At 35.0% G+C, this 19,709-nt stretch overlaps 1 long non-coding RNA gene across 2 annotated transcripts; it reads right to left on the bottom strand.

Moving 5' to 3' along the window:
* Window positions 1–13,270: 13,270 nt before the first annotated feature.
* On the bottom strand, window positions 13,271–18,067 carry LOC135289375 (uncharacterized). Of its 2 annotated transcripts, none has more exons than XR_010352142.1 (3): window positions 17,996–18,067; window positions 14,300–14,457; window positions 13,271–13,460 (listed from the first exon to the last, which is right to left on the bottom strand). It is a non-coding gene; the product is annotated as an uncharacterized LOC135289375 (long non-coding RNA). The 2 variants fall into 2 exon arrangements; XR_010352141.1 differs by having other exon boundaries at window positions 14,324–14,457.
* Between the last annotated feature and the right edge of the window lie 1,642 nt (window positions 18,068–19,709).

Here is a 19,709-nt window from a genome sequence, read left to right as displayed (position 1 = left end):
ACATAACTGAGGTTGATGTGCTAAGACCCATCATATCAAATGCTTTCTATCTGAATGTTATGTGAAAATGTACCTCCAAACCTGTTCTGTGACAACTGAAATAATGAAGAGATAGGAGTATATAATGGAAATCATGATAATGTTGGCATTAGTCTACAGTGATACCAAATTAGTTGCACTTTTATTGAACTAGTAATACATTTCAGCCATATATATGACATACATATTTATTATACATAATAAATATATTTTCTGTATATTACCATTGCATTATTATTATTTATATGCATACATGTGCAATGTATAGAAATAGATAAAATGTGTATATGTACATATATATACATATATGGCTATAGATATGTGCAGGAGGCATGCATAAGGATACAAAAGGTGCATCAAACTAGACTGAAAAATGATTGGGTTTCACTGTGGATTATTTGTGATTTCATATAACCTCAACATGGCTTCTAGTAAATGTGCTGCTTAGCACAATACAAGCATTATTCCCAGTGCCACTGAAGTATATCGAAGGATCATACCAAGCTTAGAGTAGAGAATCTTACCTATTTTCTACATGAAATACATGAAAATGAGATGGTCTCTAGTACAGTAGTTGTAGTCTCTCAATATCTTTGGGAGATGTGGCAGTAAGGGTTATAAAAGCAATTTCCTGTAAAAAATGCAAACTTCTCTAAACCAAATGAAGGGGAACAAACATTTCAAGAGCAGATACTTTGAGCATCAATGTCTCTGATGACACTGGGAACTGCTGTACGTGACTCTAATGTTAGTAATCTCCTCCAAATTTGAATTTCTTCATGGAATTACTGATGATGTGTACCTAACACAGATTTAAAGGGCATGCACCTTTCTCATTGCCCTGTCGTATATTGAGCTTGTTGAGCATTTGAAAGAAAGAAACATGGCCTTGCAAAAGTGAAAGTAATGTCTATACTCTCAGAACCCAAAATTCATTCAATGCCCTTCCAGTAGGGTATAATATTTCCTAGTAAAAAAAGGTGACTTAAAGACTAAAGCACTGATTTTAGGCGTACTAGCCAAATTAAATTTATGATTGAGTGCATTAATTTTCTTTCTTTTTTCTTCTGTTTTTTTCTTGATTAATTTACTTGCTTTTTATTCCTTTGAATTTGCACAGGATATATATAATTTTCACTTGCATTGTCTATAACTGTTATAAATTAAAAGAAACATTGTTTTTGCAAATGCAAAATGATTTTGCAGTCTTAGGCACGGCGGGATTCTTTCCAGTGCTCTTTTCCCTGTACTACTTTTTCCTTTAAAGTGTATGTTATTAGTTTATCTTAAAAACCTGCATGATAATGTGCAGTCAGAGCAGAGATATAAAAGGCAGAGGATGGTATCTGAAAATTGCCCTTATTTGTAATCATTAGGAAGAATACATTTCCCATTGCAATTTGTATTTACAGAACATATCCTTTGTGCTGTAAAAACTAGGGATGGAAAACCGTGTTTAGAGTCATCTAGTCTATCTCTCTGCCATTGCAATTATTCCCTGTTGTAAAATTGGACTGGCTCAACTAATGCAAGTTGGCCAGTATAATGGAAATCTCATTACTTCTCATTGAGAGACAATTCCCAAAGTTTAACAGTCCTCACTGTTGGAAAGCACTGTCTTGGTTCTGAATTTTCTTCTTACATAATTTTATCTCCTTTACTACCTAATGTGTTTGACAGTCTGTAGAAAGTTGAACTTCTTTCTTCGTTGAAATTCCTCAGCGGACATTTTCAGACTTCTCTGATGTCCCCTCTTAAAAATTACTTGTCTAAACCACACACCTTTGATTATTTTATTTCAATGTCTTTCTTGGTTATAACAATACGCTTGAGAAATTTGTTGATTTAATGATGGCTCTAACTATAATAAGACAAAAATACTCTTTTTATGCTATGTGGAAACAGATAAGGTGATCCAAACACACAGTGATGAGTGGTCACACACGAACTGATATTATTGCATTTCCAGCAGCAGTAAAAAGTCAGTCATCTTTACTATTATATATGTCAATATCTAAAACTCTCTTTGCATTTAATGCTTTTTGATTTCTTCTGCTGAAGTTTTCCTAAGGTAGGTTGGGAGGGAATAAAAAATTTCTATTTGTTCTGGTCTTCAATTTCCTGAACATATTTTATTTCTGTTTCAAATCCTTTTTTCCTCCTTCTGCTGTTTCTCTGTCCTTATCGCAACATTTCCCAGTTTATCTGACAGTTTCATTAATGTGTTTTCTATTCCCCCTTGCAGAATGTAAATGAATATGTCAAAACTAAATTTAACATGAATACTGGAAATATACTCCATTTCAGCTTTCATAACACTGAATTACCATTTATCATTAGCCCCTGTCAAGAGACTTTCAAGTCACTTCTCAGTTCAGTTCCGCAAGCTGATTTGTTTTAAGCTAGTTCTGAAGTATGCCTGCAAAACAGAGACAATTTATGCTTGTATTGTGACACTAGTGATGGTGTGAGCAGACAAATAATTATTAATAAAATGAAATGCATTTATGTATTCACTCTGCAAATCACCTGTTGATACTGAGAATGCCCCTGGTCTTTCCCCTTCAGACCATAGTGCTATATGGTTTTTCCTTGCAGGAATTTGTTATAGACAGATGAAAGTATCTTGTGGCAAGTTAAAGTTCAAAAAGTAGATGCTGTGTGGGTCCTCTCAAACTGCTTGTTGCATGTTTATATGCAACATCAGAGAAAATAACTCAGCATTTCAGGTATTGCTCCATACGTCTTTGGGTTAACATACAGTAACATATTTCCATGCCAATATTTTCATTGATTTTATGGAAATCATGCAATTACTTGTGGAAATAAGTCATTCAAACTAAGATAGCAAAGGTGGTGCTCCAGGCAAGTGAAGTAAATAACACATTTTTAACTCATCTCTACATGTCATTTTCTGGTAAAAGGAATCATAGTGACAGCTCTCTAGACTCTTAAGTGAATATGATGATTCTGATATTTCATAATACTGATAACTTAAAGATCTTCATATCAATAACATCACTTTCATAGAAAAATAAATTTATCTTGATATTCTTCTGTATTCATGGTCTATAGAACTATAAAATCAATTTTAATGTTTTTTTAAAATGAAATCAATGGCCCAGAGGCAATTATATCAATGCAGGTGGTATAAAAGGCACATATTTCATAAATGCAATCTGTTTCTAAACAGCTCCTGAGATGCACAATATCGTGTGCATTACTCAGTGCTCCTGAGCTGAATCATCAAGTGAAATGCAAGGGCTTTGAAGAGGTCTTTTTTGAAAACCAATATTCTTCCTGAGAAAAGCAAATTTAGAGCTTAATTGAGAATGCATGCCTCCTCTTCTGCTTACTTAAAAGGTTTTCTGGCCTGAAATGATAAATGTTTCTGAGTCAGCACCTCTGGAAGAAGTTGGTGTATGGGGACAAGGGAAGACAGTTTGCCAGCAAGGCAGGCAGAGGAAGTGTGCTTTTAGGACAGAGGAACAATTCTGCAATAACAAATTTGAACAAAAATTGCAGAGCAAGTCCCATGACAGTCAGGATCATCCCCATCCCACAGGGGAGACGGGATGAGCAAGCCTATGGCTTGCTCTCACACAGCAACACTCTCAGAGGATCTCTGGTTCCTCACCTGCACCACCTCAGAGCTGGCCTGTGGCAAAGACACAGATCCCTGAGGGAAACGGGTGACAGAGGGGGTGTCAATCTGTTAATTGGTTTTTTTCCCCTTGTTTTGTTGTTTGGGTTTTTTTAAAAGGATCTGCTGTGCTTTGTTTGTGCAGAAGCCTCTTAAAACTTAAAAAAAAAAGTCCTGATATGTCACTATCACAAAGAGGCACTACTGATTGCAGAGCTCATTCTCTCCCTAACGCGTAATTTTAATGGAAAACAATCATGCAAGTGGTCCTTCAGTGACAGCTCAGAAGAATGAAGCCTTCTGTGTATTCACCAAGGAAGGACAATATTACAGAACCTTTAAAACAAGAGACCACTGTATCAGTCCCAAAATTAATGCACTGTCTTTTGGGCTCAGAGCAATCCAGAGACAACAGTACAGCATATCATTGCTCCACTGGGACAACAAATAGAAGGTTTATTTCATGTAGAAGTTGAGGAATTTTTTTACATCTTGCCAAAAACCTCTGGCTAAAGGGAGCAGGTCCCTGAGGCTCACATACTGAGTTTGACATCTTACTACCTATTCCAAAAGAGAAAATCCCACAGCCAGTGATATCTCTCCATTCAGAAGCAAATATGTACCAGTTCTGTTTTCTCTGTATGATTAAAAAAGGGAAAATCAATCATATATTTATGAAGAATATGTTGAAACCCACTTTTTTCATAAATTGCGCTGGAAAATGCAAATAACAAAAAGCAAAGAGCACCATGCTTGGAAGCAGTGGTAGAAATTATCAGGGGAGGACAGGCCAGGAATGTAGATAATTTTCAGTCTTATAATCTATCAGACAATACACATCACCCACCAACTTAGACATTAAAACTTTGACTATGGGATAAAGGGTTCAATTACTAGAATGATTCTGGTATCAATAGCGTATATGAAAGCATGAGGAAGGGAAAAATCCATCCTCCTTGCTTCTGGTACCTCCTCATGGTACACTCAAGAAGGTTCAAATGTGGCAGACAAGAGTCAGGAGCAGGTGATACCTGTAAAACTAGAGAAAAATTTCATAATGTGGATAGTGGCTTGATAGAAACTGTTCAGGAGGGGTTTACAGCTCTGTTCATGAGTGTGAGAGAGAATCAGACTTATGTGCTTGTGAAAGAAATATGAAAGGTGTGAACGAAAAAAATGAGTACAATGATCAAGTGCTGCACAGGTGTCAATTTACAGAAAATTCTTCAAATTTCAGGGATATTTCTGAATTTTCAGCTGGTCTCACTCATACATAGAGAAATCCTGCTTGGAATGACCAGCAGAAATGAACATCAGATGACTGGCTTTAACTGAAGAGTTTTGTAAAGCTTTTTCTTATAATTCACAGCAAAGTATTCCGGCACTAGTCTTAAAATTCTGTGAAGAGCTTTTAAAATCCAAGCACATACTCAACTTAGTAGAAAAGAAAACTAAAAATTTCAGACAAGGGACACGTAACCATCCTTTAGATTGTATGAGCTTCTTTTCCAGAGTCTGGGAACATCATAACCATATGGGAATAAAATTTGAAGTGCGTTACTTAATCCTTGTTATATTCAACTGTGGAAACACAGCACATTTAATGAACCCAGGAAATCCTATAATGGGTATATGCAAAAAAGTATTATTATAGCTTTTTTTTCTTCAGTATACAAGGAAGGGAGGAAAATGGAAATATCAAGACATAGATAGCTTTAAAAAGCAAGTGTGGGTGGGACAGAGCAATGAAAAATCTTGCAGTAAAATGCTAAAGAGGAAAAAAGTGCAGTGGACCAAGAGAGTAGAAATTAAGAAAACGAGAGCAGTCACAGGACTGCAGCTCCTCTAACATAAATTCTTGTATCACAGCATACTTAGTGGTTTTGACTCGTTAAAATTTTCAGTGTACACTTCTTTCAGTGACAAACTTTCTTGACTGAATTTTAATCCCACTGTGTCGTGCGGCAGGTTATGCTATTTTTTTTGTTTTCATCTGTAAGACAGAGATGTATTAAAAATTAGAAGAGATAACCCATTGTTATCCGTCCTTCTGAGTGTTTTTGTAAATCTTTTTTGCTTAGTGATATTCTGTTGCTGAAATTGTAAGTATGTGTGTATCACCACAAATGGGATCATAGGATAATTTGGGTCAGAAGAGACCTCACCTCCTCATTATCTTCACAAGCAATTTTTTGTAATGCTGATTCAAGAAGGATCAAGAACATAGCAGTTGAAGATCTTAGACTAAGTTTGTTTTGTGCAACACTGATGCATATTATCTGAATTGTTTAATTTATCACTATGAATCAATTTTTTGAGATTTTAGCATAACTTGGTCCCTTTTTTTTTTTGGCTTACTGATGGACAGATTTTTAGAGCCCTATTTCTTCATTTTCTTTGCTTATTACAATACAGATCCCAAAGTGACATTCTGAAGTTTCATGACTTTTCTGATTCTTGATTCTTACAGTAATCCTGGAAGCCTTTAAGGAGTATAATAAATTAATTCAATTTTACTATTACATTCTTTAAAAACAGTAGAAGTCTCTATTCAACTCAAACAAGGTAGGTAAAATTAATTTCTAATTACTCTGCTCATTATTTTAATCTTTAATTGCATATTCATTAATTAGGTGTTTCAGTCCTATGTAATGATAGCTTAAAACACAGACCATTAACTACTGTAACAGTGCATTACATTTTGCTTATTATGAAAATGATTCCTGAGGTCAGAAGTGGTTACCTATTTCAAAATATATAGGAAATATGCTGTTCAACTGTGCACAAAATTGCAGCAGTTCTGAATTGTGGTTTCTAACAATACACTCTGAGTTGTTCAGAGACATATTAAACAAAAGGAACAAATTCAGTATTTGCAAGTATGGTGGCTACTCATAGGACTGAGGTAACTTAAAATCAGTAACTGTGCTTGATCTTCCTAAATGATAATAATGATGCCTCTTTGCACAGGCTGGCTGTCTCCTGCTTATCTCTGGCAGCAAATTGGGTCTTTCTCTACTCATTAGCTGAAGATAAAAGATTGAGAACTAGATGTCACTTTCTAACTCTGTGCATGTAATTGTCCATCCGTTTGTTTAGTGAAAATAGTGGCCTCATTTGAAGTCAGAATCTTAACAGCAACAAAGAACACAAATATATTTCCTTAATAAATTATGTTTTTTGCTAGAATTATTCTTGCATCTAAAATTTTTAATAGGCCCACTTTGTTTAATGACTTGAGATAATTTTTAATATATATGCTTAGCATTCTATAGTTCTTCTTCAAAACCTATGAAGACATGAAGCCACTGACTTTAGACAAAATCTGCAGAAATTAATTGAGTTAATAGCCTGAATACTTTTTGCCATTAGAGTCCTGCAGACATCAACCAGATACTCATACTATGTTGTCCTATAGACAGGATTAAGCCTTCAGGCTTAATCTAAACATGAGATTTTTGTCTAAGTCTTTATCAACTGCAACAAAACTCAGAAGCTTCTAGTACTTAAAAGAAACAAAAAAGGCCTTGACACTTTGAAATGTCTAGAGAAAAAAAAACCAAAACTTTTTTTCAGTATTCTTCTTAGAGAAATCTCCTTTTTGTTGTTGAGCAACACCAAAAAAAAAAAAAAAAACAAAAATAAGGAACGGCATATGAAAACAACTTTGCTATCTGCCACCTGATAGCATTCCAGTCAGCTGGAATGTGAATCTTACCCAGTTCTCCAACTCATACCCTGCAGCTTCCATGGTTTCAGGTTTCATGAAACCTCTCTTAGGTCATGCTCAGAAGAATCACTGTTATCTCAGAAGTTTTACTGAAACCTCCCAAAGCATTAACTTAATTTTTGCTGGTGGCTCCCTTCTTGCTAGAGTTCTCCAAACTTGGGCTGGGGGAGCTCAGCTCCATCAACCTTGAGAAGGCAGGCAAATCTCCCCTCCTTCTGGAGGACTTCAGCTGTCATGGAGCACCTCAGCCAGGATGAGACAACACAGCAGCCCTCTTTTATCTTTTTCATTAAAATTCCTTTAGTGAACTAGAGCAGACAGCAAAGAATGAATCACAAGCTAAGTCCTCGGAGCTGTTTCTGAGAGAGTTATTGAAGTTCATGAAAGGGTTGTCAAGAACTGGCCCTCCAGGGCAGCTATTGAGGAACCAGTCCTGGAGGTATTTAGATGATATATAGATGTGACACTCAGGGACTTGGTTTAGTGGTGGACTTGGCAGTTCTGGGTTAATGGTTGGACTCAATAATCTTAATAGTTTTTTCCAACCTAAATAATTCTATAACTGAAAGGGAAGCCGAAATAACTGAAGCTGTTAGAACCCTTGCATTCTGGTTTTATTTTAGCCAAACTTAATGCAAATTAGTTTTTAAAAAAGTAAAAATTCTATAAAATCTAGAGGAGTAAGTGAATACCATTTCTTTTTCTCCCCATAGGATGGCAAAAAATGTTTTGCAAGTGATCCAGATATCTTTCAGTAAGGTGGATGTGTAGTATGAAAGTCACCATGATAATTTTGCAATGTACTCTACAGTTGTTGCAGGGCACTATCTGGAGGAAGCACCTTCATCTGACTGAAGATAGAGATGTGGGAAAGTAGCCCATGAAAATTAATAGACTACAGATCAGGAGTCATAGTTTCCTGGTAAACAATTTCCAGGGAAAATTAACTGGGCAGCACAAGCTGTGCTTCATTTAGATTCATTTAGGTTCTCCAATGGGTTATGTTCCTCTGAAGCTGATCAGTAAAAAGTTACAATTTCCTGTTCTCTTCCACCTGACTGCTTGAAACCTTGGACCAGGGAGAAACTTTGGTTTAGGCTTGGGGTGTAAAAGTTTCGACCAGTAGGCTGTGGCTCAGACACAGGAAGAAGACTGGTGCCTTTCAGAAACAGCAGAGAACCAGGAAGAAAGAGCACTGGGCAAAAAATCAACCAACCAACAATAAAAATACTCCAAACAACAAAACAAAACAACAAAACAACCCCCCAGATATATACACACAGAGAAGTTGAGGTGACTGAGATGAGTATACTATTACCTAAATACAACATAAATGTTGGTGGACTAAAAAGAAGGCTGGAAGGAAAGCTGTACTCTCTCTCCATGGACACCATGGTCTGGAGTTGGGAATTCCTCTTTTTTCCCCCCCTCTGTTTCTCTGAGGTTTCTCAGTTCCAGTAGCTCTTCAAATAGATGCAGAGGTATAAATGAAATGTCCTTTTCATTTGTTTGTTTATGTGGTCAGTCTAAGAATGAAAGATGTCCAGGATCTGGTCCTGGTCACAAAAAAAGATACATGCCACTAGAGTCTGTGGGAAGGAAGCTATTTCCTGATCAATAATGGTGTGACTATAGGAACCGAAATTTTCTCTTGTCATTTTACTCTTGGGCAGAGAATTGTCATTAGGAGGCCTAGTGCAGGAAGAATCTAAGCCTGCCTGTAGATACTCTTTCTTTTTTAAATCCTCATTTAAAGACTATTTCAGTACTGCTCAGAATTTTAAATTAGCAAGTATTTAAAAATTCATTATGTGCTATAAAGTATATTATATTTTAAGAAATAAAAATAAATGCAACATCTGTGAATATTTTCTAAGCAAGTCTGTTCAGCATTATTTAGAGGGAATACAATTTAGGCCTGTTGAAAAGCTAATGTTAGAGTTCCCTAATGATTTCCATTGTCCCCTCAGTCCCTCACCATTCTTTCCACATTCTGCTTCAAATGAAACAGATGTTAGACTAAGATGTTGTTTTTCTGGAGGGATGAGATATTTTGTGTTACTACCTGTTTTAATTCAGGGCAGACTCGTTCTTCAGAGGTATTAAGCACTCAGAATATTAGATGATGATATATAGTAAGATGCTGATGTAGGAGCAATCATGTATTCCATGAATTCCCCGGCTTCCATGAACACCCTGCTTAAGGGATCTTTTTATTACTGCTTTATACTCATGGTATTTCTAAGAAGAGAGCAGGAGTTTTACCGAATTTATTCTTTTATGTCATGTTGATATGCAAGAGTTGCCATCAGTGTACTTGTCAACACTAACATCTGTTCATTTCTTTATACATATTTATAGTTCAACATTTTATAAACATCTAATCAATCTGAACCTTATCACCAGCATCCTAACTCATGAGCTAGGAAGTTCAGAGTTAAGCTTTCTGTCATTCTTTTATTGCATGTACATGAAATGATGTCTTATAGGAAAAGCAGAGATGCTTGGAAAATTATCATAGAGGATGGAAATTTAAGGATTTATGTCACTGTTCTGTGTGATTTAAAATTAAAAATTGAAATTCTTTTTAAATTAGACTTCTATACCTTTCAATATAGTGTTTTTATCTACTCTTTGGCAAAGCCCATTGTTAATGCAATCCAGATTTCCTGGATTTCCCCATTATCCTTACATTTTTCCCAAACATTTAATCTTTCTTTCCATCTGTTCTTCTCAAGACCCCCGCAAGTGATTTTTCATTGAAGTCAGCAGATCTGTTTCTTCACAGGACTGGGATTCTCTATTTGTTCTCACAATGCATTGTGTGCAGTTGAACCGTGGGTTTTGCAGTACTGCGCGGATGGGCTCAGTTGCCCTCTCCCATGGCTTTCTGCACAGGAGCTGGTCCATTCAACCTCAGTGTCTTGCAAGATCATTGCAAATTGCATCTGTATGACCAGTAATGACATCCTCATGTGATTAGTAACAATCCTGTGCTGGTCATGGAATTATTCCATAAAGCTGTATTTCCATGCTGTACACTTTTTAATGTTTGAAAGTTGTGAACTATTCTCACGTTAGGGGGCCGCCCGACATATGGTAATTGCAGTCAGCTCTGCGTGTAATCCTCTCATTACTAGGGAGCTAATAAAGTTAATTATTCAAAATCACCAAGTATACTATTAGTGTGGTAGATGGCCTTCTGATTTTGATCACTTATTTCACTTAACATTCTGCAGATACTCTTTTAAGAGTTCTGTTTTACTCTGTTACACATGTGCTCCTTAGTCTCTTTCATTCTGTGATTCTGTGAAAATCTTTATATAAACAGTGCAAGCTAAAGCACTCTTTAACCAATTTAAATGCACATTTCATAAAAGGAAATATATATTTTCCTGTAAAGCTACACAATAGTTACTTTCAAACTTCCCACATATGCATTTGTACAAAACTTCCTAAAACTTCCAAAACTATGCTTTCTAATAATGTTCTGGGTGTTTTAGGGGTTTTTTGTTTCATGTCCGCCCCTCTCCATATTCTTCCTGTTGTTTTACATTTAAAACAAAGATTTTTTTTATGATAAAATATATCATTTAAATAATGTTTTAAATAATAAACATGTTTTAAATAAAATGTTTTTTAAATAATAAACTCTTTTAAACAAACATAAATAACATGCCATTTAAATAATGGACAGATGTCAAAATTTTAGAAATTAAAAAAAAGATATTTATAATTCAAAGCATTGTTGTTCATGACACTATAATAGTCCAAAAGAATAGGTAAATTTATAACACCAGTTCTTTGTGATAAGCAGATCTGCTTCTGAAGCTGGCAAGCAGGACAGATGGGAAAAAAGCAATGTGCTTTGTTCCACTTAAACCCACCATGTGCTGAGCTGCTCTCTCTAAGTCTAGGTGTTAAAAGAGTTAACAACCCAAGGGTCAAAACTTTTCATTATATTGTGCCACTGCATGGCTCCGGTAACCCAAGGACATTTGCTATGCAGCAAGGAGATTTGATATGCACTATGTGTACCTGTGGTGTTTGTGTTTCCAAAAACTTAAGGCTTCTTGAGATATCTTCTAACTCTGCTGGAATATAGGGAAGAACCTGGAGAGTGAAAGCTTTGTTCTTATTATGGCTTTTGCCTGACCTAAGCGTTTGAATCTGATCTGCTTTTGATCCTACTTGGGCAAGATAAAAGTGGCTCTAACTTGCCTTAGGGATTACTTTTGTCTTTTCAATTCCTTCAGTAAGTAAAAAATATGTAGTTGTGAGCACGCTGTTTTTCAGAAGGGACCATTTTGCTATAATATACTGCAGAACATTTCCTTCCTTGTCTCCATATTTGGAGTATTCTGTATATGTTTCTGCGATATAATAAGAGAATTCTTCACTACATGCTTAACTTAGTTCTGTGTTTCTTATTCAGGTATTCCCCTAGTGGCACTTAAGAAATTATATGCTTTAATTTTGGTGGCTTGTGGTCTCCAAGCAAAGCCTTAGAGTGTCAGGAGCTTTCATTTGGTGAGAGAAATGGCTTTTCTGATTTTCCAGTTTTTATAACAAAAAGAAAATACGTAAGTAAAAACATTCAGAAAGGAGCTTTTAGCTCCTTTATGGCTCTCATAAATTCAGTGAAATTCAATGAATATTGCTGCAGCAGGTGAATATTCTGCTTATATTTTTAAGACTATGCAATTTGTTACTATAGAAGTGTCAATTACAATCCACTGGATTCAATGCAATAAACTAGAGTAAATGTAGTGACCTCTTGATGTCTACTTGGCTGCAAAAGATTTTCAAAAAGGATTTTAGTAGCAGTCCTTGTAAAAGAAATGCATATCCCTGTAATTGCTTCTTACCCTAATTAACACTGAGAGAAAAGCTTCATCCTGGAGCTACACTCTTTAGCAACACTCCATTCTTCCTGTTTTATTTTTATGAGACAAAAATAATTACTCTGCTGTAAAAAGACTTACTGGTCTTTTTTACTTATGAGAAAGTGCAGTACATAGTTTCAACACTTTCAGAAAACAGAAATAAATACCAGAGTACAGAATAGTAGAAAGTATTTTGTACTCACCAGGTAATGTCTTTTTTTCAAATATCAAAGCTGTCAAGTACCTCTAAGCATCAATTTGCCAATTTCTGTGAAAGTACAGTCTTGGAAATCCCACCCCACATCCTTAGAAGCTTCTAAAAAAATGCATGTCAGAAGGAAATCAGTGTATATCAGAATTTCAATAAGATAATTCTAGGAACTTCATATTCTTTCTGATTAGAATGGAATGGATCATGGCTTAAGGAAAGGCTTTATAAGTAAAAATTTTAGGCTTTACATAAGAACAAATTATCTGTCTTATGCTTTCCAAGTGAAAGGAAAAAAGTATAAAAAGTTGTGAGATGGGTTAAATCTGAAAAAAAATACAGATTTAAATTGCAATCCAAAGCTATACTGAAAACACTGAATTGTAGGGTCTAAGGTTCTTGACCTCAATTTGGCTTTTTTTTGGTGGTTGTTATTGTTGCTGTTGTTGTTCTTTTAAAAGCCATTCACAATTTAATAAAATTTTTTTTTCAGGTCAAAGCATTATGACAGATGGTTGGGATTTTGGACTGCACTTAAATTTGATACCAACTGCATTCAGTTAACCTGAATTGCTCTCCATCATTTTGTGATTATTTGACAGTTCACATGAGTGCGTTCTACATTCTAATAGACACAACACAAGAACTCTTGTTTACTCTTGATTACTTGGTGGCATTTTGTAACAATCAGAACTAGGAATTGCTGTGTCATATCTTCTCTTGGACACCCTTATTTTTTAAACTTAATTTTGAAGTCTCCAAACTTCTATTTGGAACTGATTTTTTTTTAATAAATATGTGTTTGGTGACTGCTCTCTGAGATGAGAAGGCTGCGATTCTGCTTGTTATTCTGGGATTTAACTCCCCATCTGCCAGAACAAATCTGATTCTTGCTCTATGAATGTCCCAGTATTAGTGACCCTCTCCTTCTGTTTACTTGTTCTTCTGAATAACCTGCAAAATGTAATCAACACGTGAGAACATACCTACAACAAGTGTTTAAAATATCCACAAGGATATATTTTGTCTTCCTGGTTTGTATCCATCTTTTCTTATAGATTCATAGTTGTCTACTTAGTTGAGGAATCTTTTTTTTTATAAATAGATGCTTCAGTGTGTAGGACTGGTATTATTTCCCTGTCTTCAACAAGGCTGCAAGTTGTCTTTAATTAAGCAAAACAATGCTAGAAAGATCTCTAGTGAGTATTCATTCTTAGTCCAACCAGTTTTTTATGATGGTGGGTTGACTGATCAGCACCCAAGCACCCACACAGATGGTCTTTCCTCTCCTGCAGAGCAGGGGGAAAATAGAGGGAAGGAAGTAAGGTTTGCAGAGTGAAATAATGGTGATTTAGTAGGGAAAGTTAAAGAGGTGAGCACAAGCTTTCCCCTCCTTTGTCACATCTTTTCTAGTTGAACACAACATCACCTGGCATGGAATATCCCTTAAAGTAATTCCCATCAGCTGTCCCAGTTGTGTCCCACCCCAGTTTAAAGCTGGCCCCAGCCTACTTGCTGCAGCAAGATGGAAGCAGTCAGAAAAAGAAAAAGATATAATGCTGGGCAAACACTTCTTAGCAAAGCCCAAACGCTGGTGTGCTGTCAACATCTCTCAGTCACAGCCAGGGCCCACAAGGCTGTGCCAGGCATCTCAAAGGCGCTATATAACTTACAGTAAAGAATTGTGTCACCCCATAACATTTTTTGTCTTGAAACATTCATACCTGCACTAATACTCAGCCACAAAAACACAGAGATGATAAAAAGAAATAGTGATTAGAATAACCACTGACCTTTCAAAATTGTGTTGGTCTTACCTGACCCAGCTTTAAGCAAGCATTAGAGCCACAGAGGTTGTAACACCTCTCTGAAACAGCAGAATACAGATCCCAGTCTTTTATGGGATAGAGTATGGAGGCCAAGAGCCTTCAGGCTGGTGCTTCTCTGCACACTAAAGAAAGCAAAGAACATGAATTTTTTACATTAATTTTCAAATACTTGCTTCCCTAAACGTAGCTCCTTTTCTCTGTTTTGGACAAAAGTGACCACTATTTATTCTGTCATGTCCTCAGACCCTGTAGTAATGCTTTGTGTCTCTCCAGCTTTTCTATGAAATATAAAATATATTCTAATAACTAGAAATGAAATCAAGCCATTACAAATTGAAGGAAATAACCCAGGGAAGTATTAGGACTAACTCAGAACTATAGTGGATAGAATATTAAAATTTTGACATTCCCAAAACAGCTTTTGACTTCTCTATTCCTATTTTTAATTGTGCCAACTATTGAAGCATATGCATAATTTACATCAGCATTATGTAAATTCATACATAATGAATTTACAGCTCTGATACCACAGCTGAATTTCTAGTTAAAAAAAACAGTGTCTCAAAAACATTACAAGATAAAAGAAACCCTGTTCTCCATCATCAAAGCCTGGAATTGCTCTCTTATGTTTTAAGTAAAAGAGGGAAATTCCTGTACCAGAATTACTGGTAATTTCTCATACCACAAAAATATCTCCAAAATATCCAAAGTCAAACAAAAACCCACAAATCCTACAAATATGATAGCACACAATAAATTTTATTCTCTGTCATGGTCAGAAGATCTTAATGAAGAATTAGAAACTTCATGCACTTTTCCATTCGGACAGGGTGTTTCAATATGTTCAGAAAATGGTAAGACAATCAGTGACAGTTTGCAATTCCATTCCCATGTTAGCTGGAGCTTTACCAGAACATTTAAAACTCAACCTAATGACCATGGCGTGAATGTAATAATTCCCATTAACTTTTTGAACAAGGTTGGAAGTCATAAAATTACAAAGCATCTACACTGCACCTTTGTCTAGGCCAGAATGAAAAATTGTACCATGATTTTTATAGAATGCAACAAAGTTTTCTTCCCAAATCGAAAGATATTCACCTTAAATTTCTTAACAGAAAAGTAACCAATTTTTTATCATCTCTACACAAAAAAATCATTGTAAAGATAATTGTCTCAAAGTTCTTGACATCATCCAGATTAAAAAAGCACACATATTTTTGGGGGAAAGCATGTCTATTTTTATATTAGAGGCCACCAAAGTAAAACTTCCTTGAAAGTTTCAGCAAGGGCTTGACACTTAATGATTGATGGAAGATTTTACACATCTTTGAGTAACACAAAGAGAATTTATGACTTTTTTTCAAAGTCAGAGATGGTTGTTACGTGACCACAGTCTTTATTAAGGTTTAATTTGTGTTTAAATTATGATGGAAGTAAAAATCTGGAAATGCAAATAACTTTTCTTCCTTTGGGAAACTGCTCAAGTCAGTGGTAGTTTTTGTTCATTATATTTGTCAGATGTTCCATGTCTAATTGACTTAGGAACAAATACTTGTCCAATTCAATTTTATTATGAGATTTAGCTCTGCAGCTTTTTATTTGTAAGTATCTCCATAATTTCATTTGACATCCTTTTGTATTTCCAAGAAGTGCAGTATTTTAATCAAGGTTGTGGGAAAAAACCAGAATCACTCGAAAATAATTTAATAAAATTCAATTTCAAGGGCATAAAAATGTGTCAGTGTTTACACTGAAAATCTTTCATTTGTAACTGCAAATAATTCACATGCTTCCAGTAAATATATGTGTTGATGGAATACACCACTAGGCCAAATGTAACTACAGAATATTTACATATTGTTTATTGTTCTTAGGAAGTCCTGTAAAATACTGAAAACTTATTGAAAATTGAAAACATTATCTGAAAATGCTGATGCATCACTTTTTGGATGACAATATGTTGCATCCCAGTTAAAAATTTATGCAATTGTTAGAGAACCCAGTGGAAAGCCCTTTATTCAAACTTTTAAAGATTTTTGCTTTTAGCTTTGTGGAGCTAGTAAAAGGTTATTGTCAGAGAAGCATATTTCTCCTTTATTCCCATGTAAAAAACCTTTTAAAAAGCCACTGTCCTGACAGCATGCAAGGCATCTCACTGTCATTTTAAACTCTGATCATCCCAATTCCTAATACTGCATACAGTGATCTCATTAAGAAGCTTCCAATAGCAAATAAAGTCAAAGGCAGAGATGTCCCATAGTGCTGCTTCTATTTTTATCACAAGCACTTGCACAAATCTATTCTATCACCAAAAACAAATAGAAAAGTTTTCAGAGACAGAAGTGATATACAGAATTTGATTTAGACAAAAGGCATGGGGTTTGGTGAAAAAACACATACCAGAGAATTTTATGGGAAGATAGAAAGAGACACAACATAGGTCATAGCACTTGAAAATATTCAATAGGGTTGCAGAGAAAGATGGAGATGCAAATACTGTGAAGATGTTTTACAGGGTCTTACAGTGGTTTGAATCAGAAAAGAAAGATGAAGAAATTCAGCAGACAGGTGAGAAAAACAGCAAAGTTTAACAGGTCCATTAGTGTATTATCCATGTAATGGCCTAAATAAATTTCTAAAATAGCTCAGATTAAAGAGGCAGTGCAAAGGACAGTGGTAAATAGAGCAAGAACCCAGGGTAAAAAGTGCCATATAATTTTTTTCATTTAATTTTTGTTCTGATAAATTCCATACTCTACACTAATTTATTTCTTGAACATTCTGTTCAATCATCATTTGCTAGACAAAATGTGTAAGTGAGCTAGACAAAGACAAATGTATGACCCTGAACTTCAGGAGAACCTCTATCAACTTGTTCAGAATTCTCTTCGGCAAGGTCCCACCAGATATTGCCCCAGAAGGGCAAAGTGTCTGGGAGAGTTCAATGACTTTCAAGGGGGTCCTCCTCAAGGCACAAGAGTATCCCATTTCAAAGCACAGGAAATCAAACCAGCACAGCAGAGTGACAACAAGGGCTCCTGATGCAGTTCAGAAGCAAAAGAAAGTACACAGAAGGTAGGAGTAGGGTGAGAGCACAGAGACAACTGCACCAGTCAGTGAAACATTAGAGAACCTTGCAAGAATACAGTGAATAACAATAGACTTGCCTCTTCCTTTCTCTGGAAAAGGTAATTTTCTTTTTGAAAACTGCTTGCAATCACTATTAAAAAAAAACCAATAATAGTCTTGTTTAATCTTCTTAATCAACAGAATAAAGCTCTACAGACACTGGACACTGAAAGGTATTCCTGTTTGTACTTGTGGTCTCCTTTTAGTTCTTATTTCCTTTACTCTTCCAGGGATTACTGAGAGGTTTTATTTTTCCCAATGCATGGCCCATAGCACAAGACCTAGTTAATTTAATAAGAATCATTAGCATTTATATAGGGCTTTATATTCTAAAATAGTTTTTCAAACATTTACTAATCTTTAGGCTATCTCTGTGAAATAGGTACCTAATTATTATCTTTATTTTAGTCATGGGAAAAAAGAAAGCAGTAAATTAAAAGCATTATCAGTACCACACAGAAACTGAATAATAGAGCCAGTAACTTAGCTGAGGAGGCCCTTAACCTCATTTTCCTACTTAATATTTACCTTACTCTCATTGTAGAATCCATCCCGTGTTGAAAACCAGGGCAAGGAACAGGACATGGACTAATAGAGTAACTACTCATAATGGAAGTTTAATGATGTCATAATTGCTCATCAGCATTCTTTCTTAGTATTACACCCTGGAATACTTCCTGGAACTATATGGACATAAAATGTCTTTCATTAGGCAATTCTTCATGGAACAAGCAGATGCTACTAACAATATTTGGTTCCTGGAGTCTGCTAGTTTAGTAATTCTTGTCTTCTACAGGCAACAACTTGAGCACTTGAAACTTCACATTATTGATCTCTTGACCAAAAAAAAAGGAAAATCTACAACATCATTCCTTGAAACATTTTTTATAAATAATAAACAGTATGTGACAAATTCATAAGTATTTAAACAAATACCAGCATATCTATGAATCTGCAATGGAGGCAAGAGTCAAAATTTGATACCACACCCATGTCTGATCAGATGTTGTTTTTAAGAGGTTTTAAGAGGGTGATAATAACAAAAAATTCATGGCTGAAAAATATAATTGAATCATAGAATTGTTGGGGTTAGAAAAGACAATGAGGATCAAGTCAAGCTTTTAACTATGTTCACCACTAAACCATGTCCTGAAGTGCCAAATATATATATCTTGAACATCCAAGTAATTTTGGAGCTGATTGAATTTATGGTTTTTTCTAAATGTCATCCAAAAAACAATGTTTGAATTTTGTCATCTACTTCAGAAAAATATCAGTAATTTAATTTTAAATAATAGTTAAGAAAGAGCCCAGCAAATATTTATAATCTCTAAAATTGGGAATATTTTTATTAAAATTATTGTCAGGAAACATTTTCCACATGATTTTATGTTGTCCATGTATATGCCTTTTGAATTAAGCCTTTTGCAATAAGGACAATGGAATTATATCAGCAATATCCATGCAGCCACAACACCTTTAAATAAAATGAGATTCAGTTGATTTGAATGAATGCAAATGCTACAGTTCCAGTATTCTTTCTTAGAAGCCTGCTTCCTCAATTAATGAAAAAGGTATTATAAAACTTCCAAGAAATATTTTTTTGATATTATTTGAAGGATAAATTCTAGCATTAACTTCAGTAGTTGTAGGAATAGTAGATAAAGAAGTAGGCATGCCTCAGTGTTCTATTTTAATGACAAGGTTTTCAGTTCTAAGCACAGAAAAACCTAACATAAGGCAACTATTGATACATGCAACAAATTTGGTGCTCTCTTGTCTTTTAAAATGTTTTATATTTTTTTAATGTATTTTTACATTTTTCCAACATAATCTTTCTATTTTTATCAAAAACCCTATAATTCACTGTTGATTTGAAGCTCTACTGTGTTTTGACTTCTGTGATCACTAGAATCTTAACGCTCTAACTAGGCTTTTATCCCTCTCACTGTGCACCTTATTTATTTGATTTTGTTTTGTTTGTTTTCACAAATGACCAGATAACCTTTCAGTATTTTACATATCTTTTATCTTCCTTGAAAAAGCAATTACACTGACAGAAGATCTGAATATATGGAAAATCCTGCAGTATTCTTCCAACTCATTCTGATTTCAGTCGTGACAATAATATTTATCTCAAGAAGTATTTAACCCTTCTCTTGTATCTCCTATTGAAATATTAAGTAGAGAAATTTTTTTTCTCATATGATCAATTAGCTGGACAATTGAATTTTATTTATTT

This window comes from Passer domesticus, chromosome 1 (assembly GCF_036417665.1).
Source record: "Passer domesticus isolate bPasDom1 chromosome 1, bPasDom1.hap1, whole genome shotgun sequence".
Lineage (NCBI taxonomy): Eukaryota > Metazoa > Chordata > Aves > Passeriformes > Passeridae > Passer > Passer domesticus.
Note: the sequence above shows the minus strand (reverse complement) of the source record. Positions and strands in the feature narration are given on the sequence as shown.